We start from the raw sequence: 17,596 nt of genomic DNA on the forward strand, positions 1-17,596 counted from the left end.
CCAAAGAAGCGTACCACCCAGACTGTTGCATAACCAGAGTGAAGCATGGGGGTGGATCAGTGATGGTTTGTGCTACCATATCATGGCATTCCCTTGGCCCAATACTTGTGCTAGATGGGCACATTACTGCCAAGGACTACCGAACCATTCTTGAGGACCATGTGCATCCAATGGTTCAAACATTGTATCCTGAAGGCGGTGCCGTGTATCAGGATGACAATGCACCAATACACACAGCAAGATTGGTGAAAGATTGGTTTGATGAACATGAAAGTGAAGTTGAACATCTCCCATGGCCTGCACAGTCACCAGATCTAAATATTATTGAGCCACTTTGGGGTGTTTTGGAGGAGCGAGTCAGGAATCATTTTCCTCCACCAGTATCACGTAGTGACCTGGCCACTATCCTGCAAGAAGAATGGCTTAAAATCCCTCTGACCACTGTGCAGGACTTGTATATGTCATTCCCAAGACAAATTGACGCTGTATTGGCCGCAAAAGGAGGCCCCACACCATACTAATAAATTATTGTGGTCTAAAACCAGGTGTTTCAGTTTCTTTGTCCAACCCCTGTAGATGTTAGGTCTGTACCGGCTGGAAACTCTTGTCAACTGTGTGAGAGAAAAGCAGAATGTGAATAATGATTTACTTTGAAGAGCAAATACTGACTGAAACTGTATCTTCCTAGATTGGGGGGTGTGAACTGCCAGGAGGAGAGTACGTGGGGAAACTGGAAGCGGCTGAGGTTGATGAGGGTAAGTGTGAGGTTTGCCTCTAGTGACTTGATCCAGGAGGACAGCGTCCAGTTCTGCAGAGTCGATTGTCGGGCGTGGGTGTGGTGGAGGGTGGACAGGGTTCGCTCTAGATGTCGTTGATGGTTGAAGTTTGGAAGCGGCCAGCTGATGAATATGTCCAGTAGACCATGGTTTGGTTGAAGGTTGAAAACCCTCAAGTATCTTCTGTAATCCGAGAAGCAAGGTAGAAACAGGAACAATCAATCGGAGGCGAGTCTGGGTAAAAACCAGGTCGTCTCCAGCATAACACTGTTAAAGAGGAAACAACAGGTTAGACGAGAACGAAGCGAGGACTTAGGTTTTCAACAAGGAATCTTGGCTTGAGCTATACCACGGTTGGCTAACACTCGAGCAGTGAGATGCTGGCCGCTTCCTGCTTAAATATTCCAGGGAGTAATCATCGGGGATGGGGAACACCTGTCACCTCACACCACGGTCACCAGCGCCTACTAGAGGTTAGACACAGACAATAGCAGACAGGAACAAAAACAACCCACACAACCAGAACCCCGACAAAAGGCCCTTTTTCCGCTTGAGATGCTTCTCCTTTAAAGTTCTCCACATGGCCTGACATATTAGAAAACAGAAGACCTGTCAGGTTCTGATTCTGATTAACTTTGTGATGAGTGATGGCCTGAATATAGACAAACCTTAGCATTAAAACAGTTGGATCAAAGTAGAGAACAAAACGTGAACTCACTCATTAACTTTGCTGTATGGAAGAAATCCAGAAGGAAAGGAAACTGACTAAACAAGATTTCCCACATTCAAAAAAAAATATTCTGCAGACAGAAACTAAACCTTCACCTGATAATGAACATGGACAACAGTCAGAATTCATAAAGTGATCAGTAACACAGACCAGGTGAGTCACAATAAGTAACACCTGGTGGCAGCAGAAAGCAGCACTAGAAGCAAGAAACTTGCTGAAAATAAAACTATTTAAATATTTTGGGGAAAATTAACAGTGTATTTTCTTTACAAAAATTATAGGTTTCACACACAACAAACTTATTTAAAATATCTGTAGTACAATTAGAGAATTTAGTTTTCATAAGTCCATATATTCAAGTTTTTATGCTTGAATAATTCTAAGAGCTGAAAAGTATTAAAATGCTCCCTTTGATGGTTTTCAAAATATAATAAAGCTTTTATTTATATGAAACTGTATTTTAAGGAAACTCTGTTTAGTGTAGAACACATTTTTGTATAGATATCGGAAAATGTGATTTCATGGTTTGTTATGTATGCATAATGAAGCTCAGTCAGAGTTAATTATAGTATTTCTATGCATTTAAGACACATAACCCTAGAAGAACCTTACAAGTGAGTTTACACGGATGTGCCCCTTAAACTGTGCTGCTAAGCAAATCACCTCTGCACTTATACACTCTATACTTTAAAATGAGGCATTATGTAGCATTAATGCCTCATACATATCCTGTAGATATGTTTATACTGTTTAGATATGTTTATACTGTTTAATTTGTATTGTATTGCACTGACTACGCCAAAACAAATTCCTTGTATGTCCAAAAACGTGCTTGGCAATAAAGCTTTTCTGATTCTGATTCTGATTCTGATCCTGATTCTAAGAGAAATTGTGTATATGTTTTTATATTACAGCAAAGGTCACCGATTTTCAAAGAAAATTGCTGTTTGAAACATCCAGAACATCTCAAATATTTATCTGATGGTAATTTTGGCACAGAATAATATAAAGTTGAGACAGAACATTTACTGAAAATAGCATCCTTGAGGCATCCAGGTCACCTGAACAACCTCAGTTGACTCCTTTCTATGTGGAAGAGCAGCAGCTCCACTCTGAGATCTGAAGAGCTCCTCAACTTATCTCTAAGGTAGCGCAGCTGACAGACTGGAGCAGCACCCTCATAAGTGCAGATGAAACCTAGATAAATCAGATCTTTTGGACAGAACAGATGATAGTCTTTTTAAAGAATTTCACAATTGCTTCTAAAATATTTTACTGACTACCCAATGAGAATCTGAATAAAGGGTCACGAAGGGCATTCTCAACTTAATGAAAGGAGAACTCTTGCAAATGCCACTTTCCTGGATTTATAAATACAAGTGAAGCACATCTTTATACATAAATATGCACTACTTAAACAAACAAAATGAGACTGAAACACACCACATAAATTGTTTGTTGTAAAACATTTCTGAATGGTCCCTAAAGAAATAAAATAATTAAAAGCGTATATATAGATGCTACAGTGTCCACAGCCGAGTGTTTTTGAATCCTGAGCTATCTCATATGACTGAGTGAAGCCATGCAGCAGAAGTCTGGTTCGCTGCTGGCTGTGGGGAGGCGTCCAACACTGAGATGAAGCTGCCCTGACAACAGCACTTACCCAGCAGGCAGCATGCCTCCAAGCCTGCAGCAGCAGAAGCATTGTGTGTCTGATGCTGGGATGAAGGAAAGTTTCACTCACCACCATCATATTGCAACAAGGTCAGTGTGTGTGGAAAATTACTGTCCCACCCAAAAAACAAATACAAGAGCTTTGATTGTTTTCAGACTAATACAATTTTTATTCTTTCTGGCTTCAGATTTAAATTGAGTTTAAATGTAGATTCTAATTCTGACTTGACAAGCATTGCCAACAAACTAAGAGACTAATACACATTCATAAAAACCTGAAAAATGTTAGACGCACACAGGCTGATAAATCAAAGAGATTGTGCCAAACTAGTGTTTATTGTCTGTCTAATTTATCAACCTCATGCATAGGAAGATTTGCTTTGTAGTGATGCAGTTTACCCATATTTGAATGAGACGTTACATATAGTTAAATATAAATAAAGCTCAAGTAATTTAAACACTCTGAAAACATTCAATATTTTGTTGTTATTAATTTTTGAGAAGGAAACACATACAGAGGTTGGACAATGAAACTGAAACACCTGGTTTTAGAACACAATAATTTATTAGTATGATGTAGGGCTTCGTTTTGCAGCCAATACAGCGTCAATTCGTCTTGGGAATGACATATACAAGTCCTGCACAGTGGTCAGAGGGATTTTAAGCTTCTTTGGGGCTTCTCCACACCGTAACTCTACCGGATGTGGGGAAAACAGTAAAGGTGGACTCATCAGAGAACAATACATGTTTCACATTGTCCACAGCCCAAGATTTGTGCTCCTTGCACCATTGAAACCGACGTTTGGCATTGGCATGAGTGACCAAGGGTTTGGCTATACCAGCCCGGCCGTGTATATTGACCCTGTGGAGCTCCCGACGGACAGTTCTGGTGGAAACAGGAGAGTTGAGGTGCACATTTAATTCTGCTATGATTTGGGCAGCCGTGGTTTTATGTTTTTTGGATACAATCTGGGTTAGCACCTGAACAGCCCTTTCAGACAGCTTCCTCTTGCGTCCACAGTTAATCCTGTTGGATGTGGTTCATCCTTCTTGGTGGTATGCTGACATTACCCTGGATACCGTGGCTCTTGATACATCACAAAGACTTGCTGTCTTGGTCACAGATGCGCCAGCAAGACGTGCACCAACAATTTGTCCTCTTTTGAACTCTGGTATGTCACCCATAATGTTGTGTGCATTTCAATATTTTGAGCAAAACTGCGCTCTTACTCTGCTAATTGAACCTTCACACTCTGCTCTTACTGGTGCAATGTGCAATCAATGAAGACTGGCTACCAGGCTGGTCCAATTTAGCCATGAAACCTCCCACACTAAAATGACAGGTGTTTCAGTTTCATTGTCCAACCCCTGTATTTTATAGATACATACACATAGAGTGAAAATGTCAAGCTTTTTTTTCTTGTAATTTTGATGGTTATGACTTACAGATTATGAAAATCTAAAATTTTGTATTCCAAAAGATTTGAAAATTGTGAAAACCTTAAATATTGGAAATTCATGGTGTCACACCCTGATCAGTTAATTAACCCAAGACACCTGCAAAGGTGTCCTAAGCTTCTAAATGGTCTCTCAGTCTGGGTGAGTAGGCTAAGCAATCATTAGGAAGACTGCTGACAGATGTCCAGAAGACAGTTATTAGCATTCCCCACAAGTAGGATAAGCCACAAAAGGTTGTTGCTGAAGAAACAGTTTTTTTACAGAGTGCTGTATCTAAGCATTTTTATAGAAAGTTGAGTGGAAGGAAAAATTTGGTAGGAAAAGGTGCGCCGGCAAAATGGATAACCGGAGCCTTCAGAAGACTGACAAATCCTACACAATGCTACAAATGTTGCATTTCTCGTGTCAAGCCACCCCTTAACCAGAGACAATGTCAGAAGCCAGGCTGATCGCCTGCATGCAGCGTGGCATTGATGCGGTATTTCAAGCAAAAGAAGGCCCAAGTATGGAGTGCACAGAAATGAACATACTCCTTAGAAGCCTCACATTTCCATGTCTTGTCGCTCTTTTAACTTTCAGTGAAGTCTTCTATGATAATGTACAGTTTCAGTGTTTTTTTTTCTTAGTTCCATGATTTATATCTTTGCTTTTGTGCAGTGATCTTGAGTGTCCTTAAAAATGTCTACAAATAAAATGCATTATTATTTCTGTTTAAAATATCCCTTTTTTTAATTAATTTTGTGTAATTGTCTAGAATACAGAATTTTGGGTTTTCATTATCTGTAAGCCATAATCATCAAAACTACAAGAAATTAACCCTTCAAATATTTCACTCCATGTATAATAAATCTACATTTTATATAAGTTTCTTTTTCTGAAATAAGAGACAAAAATATTGAACTTTTTTACTATATTAAAATTTTCTGAGCTGTACTTGTATGCAGTAAGATTTTTCTTCATTTAAGTATATTTAAATAAATCATTAAAAGTGTAAAGCAATGTGTTGTGAAACTGAGTGCTGCTAGAGGTTTACGAAAATATGCTGTACATGCACATGAAATGGATCCATCCATCCATCCATCCATCCATCCATCCATCCATCCATCCATCCATCTTTATGAACTTGTTCACATCTCCTGATTATAGATGAAGTTTGCAACATAGAACTGTACATTTCAAGCTTTTCCTTTCAGGTCAGCTCCTTCTTTACCATGACAGATTGGAGCAGCACCCTCCTGCAGGTGATCTATCTCTTTCTCTCAGTGTCCATGGTGTCTTGTTGCAGACAGGCACCAACATTTCTGAAGTCCTCATCCTAAAGCCCAGACTCACCCTGATGAGAAAAATGTCAACATTTTGCAGTTGCATGTGTCACAGCAGCCGTCCCTTCAGATCTTGAACACTTGATTTTTTTGTGGCATGGAGCGTTTTTTCCTCCTTCTCTTCATACATATCATCCCACCATATCATCTTGAGGTGTTACCCTGAGGTGTAACCTTGAGTTGTCACCCCGAGGTGTCACCCACATATCCAGATCATTTACTACTCCTCCTTTGCTCTCCACCTCCCAGTCCTCCTTCTGTTGCTCTGTTTCCACCATCTGTCTCGTCAAGTCCAGCTTGTTCTCTCTCTGTCCACAGAACAGTGTCAGAGATTCTTGCCTTCAATGTTGAAATATGGAAAATTGAATCAAGATTTATTACTGATACAGTTACTGTGTTTTTAAGTTCATTTAAAGTTAAAATTGTAGGGAAGTCATTTTCCGAAATTTTTTTTTTATGGATTTGTGATTTGACTTTATGTTTTTCACAAACAGTCCCACAAGCTAAAGCAGGATATGTGTAATTCAGGCCTCTTTACATATTGCCCAGTATATGGAGCTAGAGGCTGAATTTACATCAAATCAATCAAAAAAAAAAAAAAAGAAAAATTCCTTGTGATAATGACATCTGAAGCAGTTTTGATTTCCAAGGAAACATGACTGACTTCATTCCCAGGAAATTGCGTGATCCTTGGGAAGCTGCTGTCACCATTTTTCTGCTGCTCTCTCTTTTCTATTTTTTTCTGCGCTCTATTCATTTCTAATTATTACCAATCAACAGATTTTCTCTCCTCCCACACAAGAACCAACATGTGATTGTTGCAGGGTAAATCAGAGCACTCCTGATGAGCTGCTGGGTTATTTGCGTGCTTGATTTTTACTTTGCCTTTTGAATAAGCTCCTCATTAGTGGCTTTAAGAGGTCATTAAAACTTTACAGCTCAACCTTCGGTTTCATCTTTATTTGCGTTTGTCAGCGTGATATTTGTTGGATACTTTTGTACAGCGGTCTTTATAACTGAGTAATTTCAGAACCTAAAGATCAAATTATTTGCATTTAAAATTTACCCTGCTCAGTGTAAATGTTAAAATCAGGCTATCAGACATGATGCTTTTGTTTCATCTAAATTAAAAAATTTGTCAGACAATCTTTTTTATAAAACTCAAAGCTTTACGCTAGGAATTTATAAAATGTTTTACATTGATGGAAGTTTTCATGGATGATACATGTGAGGAATTTCATGCCTTGTTGGTGCCATCTTGTGATATAAACACTTTACTACAGCTAACCAGCAGATTTTGTCCAGTCTTTTGTTAGAAATTTCTGTGCTGACACAAATATTGTGTCCAACAGACGGTGCAGGTTCTGTTTTTGTTTGCAGATTATTTTGAAAGGTGGATTTGAAAGGATTAAATGCAGTTTAATTAAATTACTACAAAGAGCTATATTTGTTTTGAAAAGCTTTCAAAATCCCACATTCGCCTCTGCTAAGGAATTCTCAACAGAATCACTTTGCCACCAGTGCAGAGCTTGCACACCACTGGCATTGGGCGTTTTATTTACAGTGAAGTGAAGAGATTTGAACAAGAATGGGAGCAAAGAAGTCACTTCTGTCCAGGAAAAAAATCAAAGCAAGACTGGAATTCAGCAGGAAGTACACGGATGGGCAGCAGAAGACCGCTGCCCATCCGTGACTGGTTATTTGCTCCTGATTGTTTGGGAAATCTATAGTGAAAGGTGAGAGCTAACATGAGCCCTGTGGTGTCAACAGTAATCCAACCTGAGTCAATCCATGTGTTGGGGTTCTTCTCGCCGATGTTAGGGGAAGAACATGGCCATGCATACAGAGTGAGATAAACACTTCATCAGTTAGCAGCTTCTTCCAGCCGGATGTGAAACTAAAGTCTCTCCTGAGGGAAAACAAAGGTCAAAACAGACTCACATGGACATAAATGTAGAAGGAAGGCTTGATGCAATTCATGTAAGAAACATGTCTCAACTGTTTCCGTCCAGATATGACTGTCCATGAACATGTGGATACTAATTCCTCACGTCAACCATATCAGCAAAGCTGTTCTTATTGTCCTAAAGGATGTTCACCATAATAATCATCATAATTGATGGGCTTTCTCGAAGATTTCTCTGAAAATCCAATGGGTTTGAACTTTTCATATTTATGATTCAGTTCCCCCCCACAGGTTCTTCTAAGTGGGTCGCTTCAGGTTAGTTCTGTACTCTGGAAATCATTTCTTGACCACTTTGGTTCTGCCTTTTTTATGCTTGATGTTTTCTTCTTCTTTTTAGAACCAGTACCACTCTAAGGTTTCCATTGAGCTACAAGGCAGACAGTAACAAAATAGGAGTTGAATTTACCGCAGTGTGCCGTGGTTTAGGATGTAGTTTAATTGTAGTGTACTTTCTGCAATGCTAAAGAAGATGTTTCCATTGATTACTGAGAAGGCATTTTTTAATTAAAATGTAAGTAAATAAATATATATTTATTTGAAAGTTGATTAACATTAAACATAATTTTCTCTGTTGAGAGAGGCTTGCGCCATTTTGTAAGAAAATTATTTGTTGAAAGTTATGTTTAACTTGCTTAAGTTTCTAAATATGTCAAAATTAAGCTATCTAGTATTTAAGTTCTTACAATTATGAATTCATTTAATTCATAAGAGTCTCAAAATGATTTTAAAAAGTGTTCAATTTTGCTTACTGAAACTTGCAGAAACCTTGTCATTGCATGTTAATAAAACTTTCACAAATTATTTAGTATATTATATTGAAATGTTTAATAATTTAATGAGACTTTTGCTTATATGAATGAATACGTGAACAATCCATGAAAAGCATTTATTAGGATCAATTGATTTCTTTTTTGCCGTAATTTTCATGGCTGCCCTGTTGCAGCACAGTCTTGTGTGTGTTACTAATGTGTCTGGGTGTTAAACCGTGTTTGACCAGGAGTGGTAGCTGTGTGCACATAACACTTTGAGAAATTAATCCATTTGCGAACCTCTTGTGTGGCTTTATCTGATGATCACTAGAAAACAACTCTAGAAGACGATACAGCCACTGTGGTTCCACATCCAGAGGAAGAGGAGCCGTCTGGCAGCTTCTTATAGGCAGGCAGCTTGATGAAGGGACTGAGCTGTGTTGGGGCACCTGTTCCTTGCTCAGTCGCACACCTTAGAGAGGATCAGCAGGTAGAAACACAGAAACAGTAATAATGTTGTCAGAAAAACTTTGAGTACGCTGAATCAACCTATATTTCCGAAAAAACAAGGAAAATATCAGTACAAAATAGTAAAATAGAGTTCATACCTGGATCTCATTCAGGAGCTCAAACCTAATTATTAAGTGTTTACTATTAAATATTTTCATTTATCTCTTTGTTACATTTTTTCTTGACTAAACCAGTACAGGGTCGCAGAACGTAAATTTAAAATAACAGAGAAACACTAAAAAATTGCTTTGAAGCATGATTAAATAACAAAAAGAGTAGACACAATTATCTGTAAAGCTAAAAACATGTTGTCATGGAGACGGAGAGATCCATGACAACTGCTCTTCCAAAAACATGAACCACAGAGAACATGCAGAGGGGATATTCATGGACACACACGAAAGGCACACACAGTGTCATTGAGAAAATCTCCAGGGATTCAAGTGCTCAGGGGTCCATGGTGGAATGAGGACCCTGAATGTTTATGAGGCAGTTCTTGATGTAAAATTGTTTTATTTTTGTAGAAAGGTGCTCTAATTTAAGAATGTACAAGAAAAAACTAAGGAGGCTGAGCAGACAATAAACTATGCGATTTTTAATTTTGGATAGATAAATGTCGGTGTTACTGATCACAGAAGAAAAGCTGCTTTATTATTAAAGCAAAATCTGCTTTTGTATTATTACTATATAGTAAGTAATAGACATTTGCATCTAGTAAAATATGGTTACGGGATAAACTAATTTCACACCTTGATGCAACAGCTTGCAGACCACCTTTAGTAGCAATAACTCTAATTAATTGTTGTCTGGCTGTACCATTGAGGTTTGCAGACATTTGTTTCTGAACAGTTCTTTTAAGGTCCCACCACAGCACTTCAATCAGGCTAAAGTCTGATTTTCAATTCTTGTCTTTTTTAGCCATTTTGCTTTAAACGTGCTCTTCTGTCCCGAATCACTTTCCTGTTTGTTTGGGTCAAGTTTCAGCTGTCCTCAGATAGATGGTCTTTGTTATACAGAGTAGGTCTTGCTCAAAATAGTGCCAACAAGGTGCCCAGGTCCGGTAGCTGCCAAACAAGCCCTCATCATCCGCCCTTCACCACTGTGCTTGATAGTTGTTATAAGATGTTTGTCCTTGTAGGCTGCATTTGGTTTTCTCAAAGCATGGTGCTGTGCAAAATATATAAGAAAACTTTGGTCTCATTACACTGTCGCAGAATGAGGAGAGGGTCCCTGAAACAAAATCCCTGTTTCGGTGTATGAACAGTTTCCCCCGCACCCAATTTTAGACGAACTGAAACCATAAAACATGACTGATAGGTTAATTGATCTCTCTAAACTGCCCTTAGGTGTGAATGGGTGTGTGCATGTTTGTTTGTCCTGTATGTCTCTGTGTTGCCCTGCGATGGATCGGCGACCCTTCCAGGGCGTACCCTGCCTCTCGCCCATAGACTGCTGGAGATAGGCACCAGCTTCCCCGTGATCCACTTTGGAATAAGCGGTATAGAAGATGAATGAATGAATGAATGAATGAGTGTAACCAATGAATATATGGATAGGATAACATGTTACGTGCTACCAAAGGGCTGTAGAGTCTGAGATGGGGTAATTGTTTTTATCTTGTAACTTCTCTGAGCCTTGCATGGTCAGACATTGAGGTGAATATGCTGGGACCGCAGCATTCTGAAAATCTTTGTCTTTGTATAATGATGGTATAATGATGAGTAATTTGGAAACATAGGCAGCAACAGATGCTAATTTAAAATGATTGCTAATGTCTTTCCACCTCAATATTTTGTTAGCTCACACCCGTATGCTCAAAAGCAGCAAACTGACAAACCTGCTGCTTTCTCAGATGTTCTGACACTGGTGAAAACCCGTTAATCAAAACACCTGACCCGCAGCGCCTGGGTGCTACCTTCCCACGAGGAAGAGACTGTAATGCCCCTTTAGTTATCTCCTCCCAGCTTTAGTTATTTCCTCCCAGCATGTTAGTTTTATTTCTTGTTTGATAAATATCACTATGTAATCTGTTGTGTCAAGTTTTCTGTACATTTTTCCGAAAATGTATTTTCTTATTGTTGTTTTAATCTCAGTGACATTTGACCACCACAGGGCCGCGCTTTAAACCTTCCTGTTGTCCTTGACAGTTAAATCTGATCTAACTAAAAAGCCAAAGTCACCATGTTTAAAACATGAAACTCATTAAAAATGTCCGCTTAGCATAAACAGATTATAACTGAAAAATGATTTGTCTGCTGCTGGGAAATATGATGATAAGCTGTGATGAAAAATCAGAGCTCATTGTCGCTGTAAATGTAACTAATGCATCGTGATGCAGCAAATGAATCCATCAAGGCGGAATTAAATTTTTACTTTCACCCATGGAGGTGTTAGTTTTTGAGTTTGTAATTCAATCTCAGGAGTCAAGTTTGCTCCAAACTGTCCAGTTTTTGTATATCTACATAACTCTAAACATTCTCTTGGTTTGTGTTGGCCTCCTTTGGGGTTGTTGTGTTTTCATCAATGTGACCTTTTGGAGATCAGAGGAGCAGGAGAGCATCTGGTATGGGGTAAAGTGGAGCAAACGTGCATGGCTGTAAGGATGTGGAGGAATCAGAGTCTCCATCAGAGATCAGGTCTAAATGTTTAGATGGTTAGAGTGAAGAAGTGACTCAATGATAGTGAGAAGGTCAGTGTAACATAGTCCTAAGTAACATTCATTACAACGGATCTAACTAAAATGAAACCATTAACATTTGTATTCCATATACACTTCCTGCAAAGGGTCTGCAGAATATGGAACAAACCAATAAAAATAACAAAATAAATCATTTCATAAAATAATCGAACTAACAAACTAACTAATAAATTGAAAAAAGATTATTAAGAGATGATAGGAGTAAATTAGTACTTCTAAACACAAATAAATAAATACACAACTGAGTTAGTGACTAAATAACGGACTAGAAAACAAATAAATTTCTAAATAAAATAAGCAAAAAACTTAATGCACAATTAATCAGTAAATAAAAGATTAACCAAATAAATTAACAACAAATTATAATACAGTGTGATACACAAACAGAAGAAAACAGAATGAACACCCAAAATAGATAAATGCATATAATAACTGTCATGTTCTGAGTTTGGATCGGACCAATACGCATACAAGAGCTTGGGAGCCGCATGATTAAATGAGTTAAGAGGTTTATTAAGTGATTTCCAGGTGAAGCAAAAAGTCACTTCAGGTATCACAAGAGTCCAGACAAAAACTCACATGAGAGTTCACTGCTGCAGGCACGTAGAAAAACACAAGACTAAACCAGGGTGTGACGAGGAATAGTGACGGAGGAACCAGCGGGCAACAAAGAACACAGACCAACTAAAATACAGGGAGAAAACAAAGGCAGGTAATCACAGGAACCAAGAACAGGTGTGGCAAGGAGACATGGAGGCATAAGGGACAGGTGGAACTAATTAACAATAAAGGAAAACATAGACCTAAGCAACAGTTAACACAAAAACACAAACCAAGTCCAAGGATGTCATACCATGACAATAACAAATAATTAAAGAGAAAGAAAAGCAATTACTAAATCAACCCAAAACATCTTTAGTACATGGATAAAATAGAAAATTATTAAAGACAAATAAAAAAGACTAAACAAGTAAATAAACAAGTTGCAAATTAACTTGATGAATAAATAAATAATAAAAACTAAATGCAAAAATAAAAGAATAAGCATATAAATAACAGACTCAACAAATCAAGAGAACATATTTTATACATAGATATCTAAATAAAGAAATAACAAACAAATAATCATTATCAGTGACAAAATGATACAAATTCATCAATAAATTAATAAATCATGAAACTTTTCACTGTGTCTCTAAAAGCTAAAGAAACCAGTCATTCATATGTTGGAGGATGAAAAACAACTACCCTGAGGGAGACTTACTTGTTTTGCCAGAAAGTCAATAAAGTTTAAATTTCAAATGAAGCTGTTCTCAAAGTTTAAAGAACATTAAGTCTCCATTTATGAACTGAATCATCTAGGATAAATGTAAATGCAATGAGTTTCTGTTTGAATTACTGTCCTTCAGACTCTGATGGTGAACATGAGAACATCAGTTCTGCAAGACGAGCACAGATATTAAAGATTAAATATAGCTGTCTTCCACTGATGTAAACAAAATATATAAAGAGTAAAAATAATGTCAAACTGAATAACGTTTTCAGCTCCAGCTGAATACAACTGGATTTATAACCACAGGCAACATCTCCTGGATGAGCTCTAAAGACATTTCCAAACATTTATTCCTTATACATTCCTCCATTGCCATCAACTCTCAGACACTTTCACATCCTGTGCTCACTGTGTCTTTAATCATGTTCAGGGCACTGTGACTGTATCTCTGACTAAGTGTGGACATTTGATGCCTGGATCCACTATGACCCCTGAAGTAAAACTATGTTCTCAGAAAAGCCAGGAACCGTGCAGTCCAGAGTGCTAACAGTCATCAGTAGAGAAAGGAGGCTGAACAAGATCTTCACATCTTTCTGTTGAAACTGATGTGTAGCTTTTAAGGTGATGTTTTATCTCCAGATGTGAGTGACTTTCCATAAACTTGATGTCTCATAGGAGATTCAAAATCCTAATACACTTTGTTTGCTCCAGCGTTTTTTGCTATTTTGTCAGGGTACATGTCAGACGTTTCTTTAAACAGTGCAATGACATATAAATCGACTCACATATTTGTTGATGTGATGCAACAGACATGTCATCATCAAATGCTGTGAATAGGAGTTTGTGTTTCTTTAGATGCTAATCTGCTGCAACATGTGCAAAATATCCTGCACATGTTGCTAAAGCACGTTGGTTGCTGTTCTGCAAATAAGATAATGGTGTTACAGAACAAGATATTTTCAGGTTAGAAATATGACTGCAAGCTGTCTCTTTCAGAATGTTAAAGTTGTGTCCACATTTAAATCTTGCTTGCCCTTCACAGTTTTCTTTCAGAGTCCAGATAAAGTGAGGGAGAAAGGATGAATTTTTACAAGCCATTCTCTGCCATATTCTGTGACACACACAGACTCAAAATTTTAAAATCATTACATCTATAAGAATGCAAAGGCAAAGAAAAAGTTTTGGAAGAATTATACTTTCCTTGGCTGGAAAATTATAAAGTACAAAGGTGCTAGTCTGATCTAATGATTAGATCAACATTTACTGAACACTTAGGAATTTTTTAGTGACTTCAGCACGACAAGCCTGGCCCTAGGAAGATGTTCTATTCTTCCTCGGCCTGGTTATCTGTTTTTGTGGTCCATCTATGTTCCAAGGAATTGTAAACCACTGACCACTTTCACTCTCTTTGCAACATTCTCACAATACTCTCCAATTTTGCATTATTTGCTGTTATTTCAGCTTTTAACTTTATGTTGTCTCTCTTTTCTCTTCCTAGAAGCTACACCTGGCCTGACTCTGTGTCTACCTGTGACATCTTTCTGGAGAGGGGAATCATCCGAGCTTCTGCTGCCAACAACTTAATGCTCACCCTCTACCAATGATCCACATAGCCCTGTCTTTCAGTGTTTAACCCTTTCTCTCTCCTAGACATGGCAATTGACTGAGCTTAACAGTAACTAACTCTATGTGCTCTCTTTCAGAGTCTAACCTTGAAAACTGGCTCAGACTTTATCTGTTCTTTCTTTCTAGATGAAACGACTAAAGGAGCTAAATCCATTAACATTTACTTTTCCTTCCCAGAGAAAGTACTCCTGGTTCAGTGCTTCTGTGTTCTCTTTGTGTCTCTGCTCTGTTCTCTCAAACCCCCAGTCGGTCGTGGCAGATGGCCGCTCACACTGAGCCTGGTTCTGCTGGAGGTTTCTTCCTGTTAAAAGGGAGTTTTTCTTCTCCACTGTCGCTACATGCATGCTCAGTATGAGGGATTGCTGCAAAGTCAACGCCAATGACTGTCCACTGTCTCTACATGCTCATCCAGGAGGAGGGAATGCTGCAAGTCACTGACTGGATGCAATCCTCTGGGTTTCCTTAGATAGAAAAACTTTTATCCAGTTTGAATAAATAACTGAATCTGACTGCACTGTTCAATGATTAGGATTAATTGGAATGTATGTACCTGACTTTGTGAAGTGCCTTGAGACAACATGTGTTGTGAATTGGCGCTATATAAATAAACTGAATTGAATTGAAATTAAATGTTAGAACGAGATTCTGGATGCAACGACTGACTTCCTTGTTCTGTAGGGTGGCTCTGACTTAGAGATAGGGTGAGAAGCATTGTCATCCAGGAGGAGCTTCTAGCTGCTGCTTTTCCTTCATGTTCAAAACGGGACTAGAATGCCTCCTGGATGCCTTCCTCCAAACCTTTTTTTTTTTGGATGGATGGACTGACTAAATGCCAACAATGAAATCTCAAATCTCTAATACAGTTTTATCCAGAATACAAAAGGCACCATACGCTAGAGCAGCAGGAGCATTTTTAACATTGATTTATTCGTTTTGAACTCTAATTTCCAAGACGTCACGATTCGAAACTAACACTACTTGATAAAATTTATTTATTCTACAGACATATATTTTACTGATAAACCAATCAACAGATGACATGGGTGGTTCTTGTGTGAGCGGTGAAAGAAAACTGGTTTGGAGCACAAACATCGAAACAGGCCTCCTGTCTCCTCCCAGACCTTGACAACCTGATTGGTGAACCATATTATCCATAGAACCACCACTCATAGATGCTGTAATCATCTTTTATCTCACCAAGCTGTGCAAACGTTTTGCTTGGAAAACGTATTCAAATAGTAATAATGGAACAATCTGAAGGCAGAAAGAAAAGCTTTCAGAAGAGGTTGAAACACAAGCTCCAATAAAAAAAGCAACCTAAACTGAACCTTAATTAGTCATGACTGGATTAAAAACTACTTATCACAACGGTTTCACATGGAGCAAACAATAATAAGAAACCAGAAAAATAACAGGATTAATCAAAGGTACTGTGCTATCAAACTCTTTTATAAAGACCCAGTAATAAAATAAAACAGGTTTTTATTTTTTTATTTTGCCATATTGTCTGAAATAAAATGTTTTCGCCGCCAATCGGCAGCAGAGCTAACCTGATGTTCTGGACACATGTTCAAAATGTTTCCTCACTTATTTATAACTCCTTTATAAGTCCTTTGTAACTCAGCATTAGTTGTGAGACTGTTCCTAATCTGATTTACCCACCTTCATTACAACTGAGATGTGAGTTTTGTTTCTTTTGAAATGAAGCAGCAGTTTATGACCTCAGATATTTTATTAAATGCCACAGATGCAGAGCTGACTTTATCTAAATAACAGCATTTGACCTTTCCAAGGTTCACTGTTTTTGTCTCTGATAGCAGTGGATTGTTCTAGTCCTGCTATCAAAATGTGTTTGCATCAGATTGGAAGTATTTTAACTGAAACTGGAACCCTGCTGACCAGATTGTTCATCAGCAGAAGTTTCCCAACCAGACTTGAAGCAGTCCCCCATCTATGGAAAGACACAAAACTGTTTATATTACTATTTTTAACATGCATTATGTAAGATGTTCACATTTCTTCTGGTCCTTAATTGAGCTGTCAATTGCAACATAGATGGGTGGAAGGAAATTTGTAAAACCTACTTCAGTGTGACACTGTTCTTGTAGTATTGCCCAGCTCTTTTTTTTTCAGCACCTTCAGAACATGATGCTACCAGAGACTGCTTCAGGATGCAACTACATGCTTGAAGATCTCACCATACTGGAACGACTTTGTTGCCAGTGTTGGTCTAAAATGTTTCCATAATAGACTGCAAAAGTGTCCAATATGTGCAGGAGCTTTCTGTGCTAATACCATCAGTTTCGGCTTTGCTTTGGAAAAGGAAATGCTATCTGTTGTTTCATAGCTTCATTATCACTTCAACACAGAAAACGCCAGCTAAAACATCTAAGACCAGTTGGTGGTCAACATACCATCCTCCATGCTTCGACAGCAGTGGTCCATCTGTGTCAGACCAAACTAGTCTCCTCCTTCTCTGATCTCACACATCAACAAGGCATTTTTCTCCACACAAATGAAGCCCACGGGATGTTTTTCTGTTTTTTGACCATTCTCTGTACGCTTAAGAGATGGTTGTGTATGAATATCTTAGTAGCAGTTTCTTGAAATACTCAGACCAGCTCGTTGAAAATTTCCTGTTAGTACTCCTGCAGTTCTAAAATTTGTTTTACAACAAATTACAAATACGATAGAGTTGAGCTCACAATCCATATGAAGCTGGAAAGGTGTTAAAACATGAATTAAATATAGAACTTTTATCAGTTAAAGATCTCTAGAAGCGATGGCCAAACCTTTTGCTAAGGGGGGAAAATC

The 17,596-nt window shown here is 38.2% G+C and overlaps 1 protein-coding gene across 4 annotated transcripts in view; it reads right to left on the reverse strand.

Moving 5' to 3' along the window:
• The window catches only part of gabrb1 (gamma-aminobutyric acid type A receptor subunit beta1), a 70,324-nt gene extending 60,862 nt beyond the window's left edge, over positions 1-9,462 (reverse strand). For 2 of the 4 annotated variants that reach the window (XM_047346169.1, XM_047346168.1), the window contains exons 1-5: positions 9,284-9,462; positions 8,976-9,147; positions 7,740-7,869; positions 1,126-1,243; positions 670-1,043 (exon numbers count right to left, since the gene is read on the reverse strand). The gene's annotated coding sequence lies outside the window, so the exon portion shown is untranslated. The remainder of the gene's footprint in view (positions 1-669; positions 1,044-1,125; positions 1,244-7,739; positions 7,870-8,975; positions 9,148-9,283) is intronic. The other 2 variants (XM_047346171.1, XM_047346170.1) reach the window with 2 other exon arrangements.
• Positions 9,463-17,596: the final 8,134 nt, after the last annotated feature.

This window comes from Girardinichthys multiradiatus, chromosome 19 (assembly GCF_021462225.1).
Source record: "Girardinichthys multiradiatus isolate DD_20200921_A chromosome 19, DD_fGirMul_XY1, whole genome shotgun sequence".
Classification (NCBI taxonomy): Eukaryota; Metazoa; Chordata; class Actinopteri; order Cyprinodontiformes; family Goodeidae; genus Girardinichthys; species Girardinichthys multiradiatus.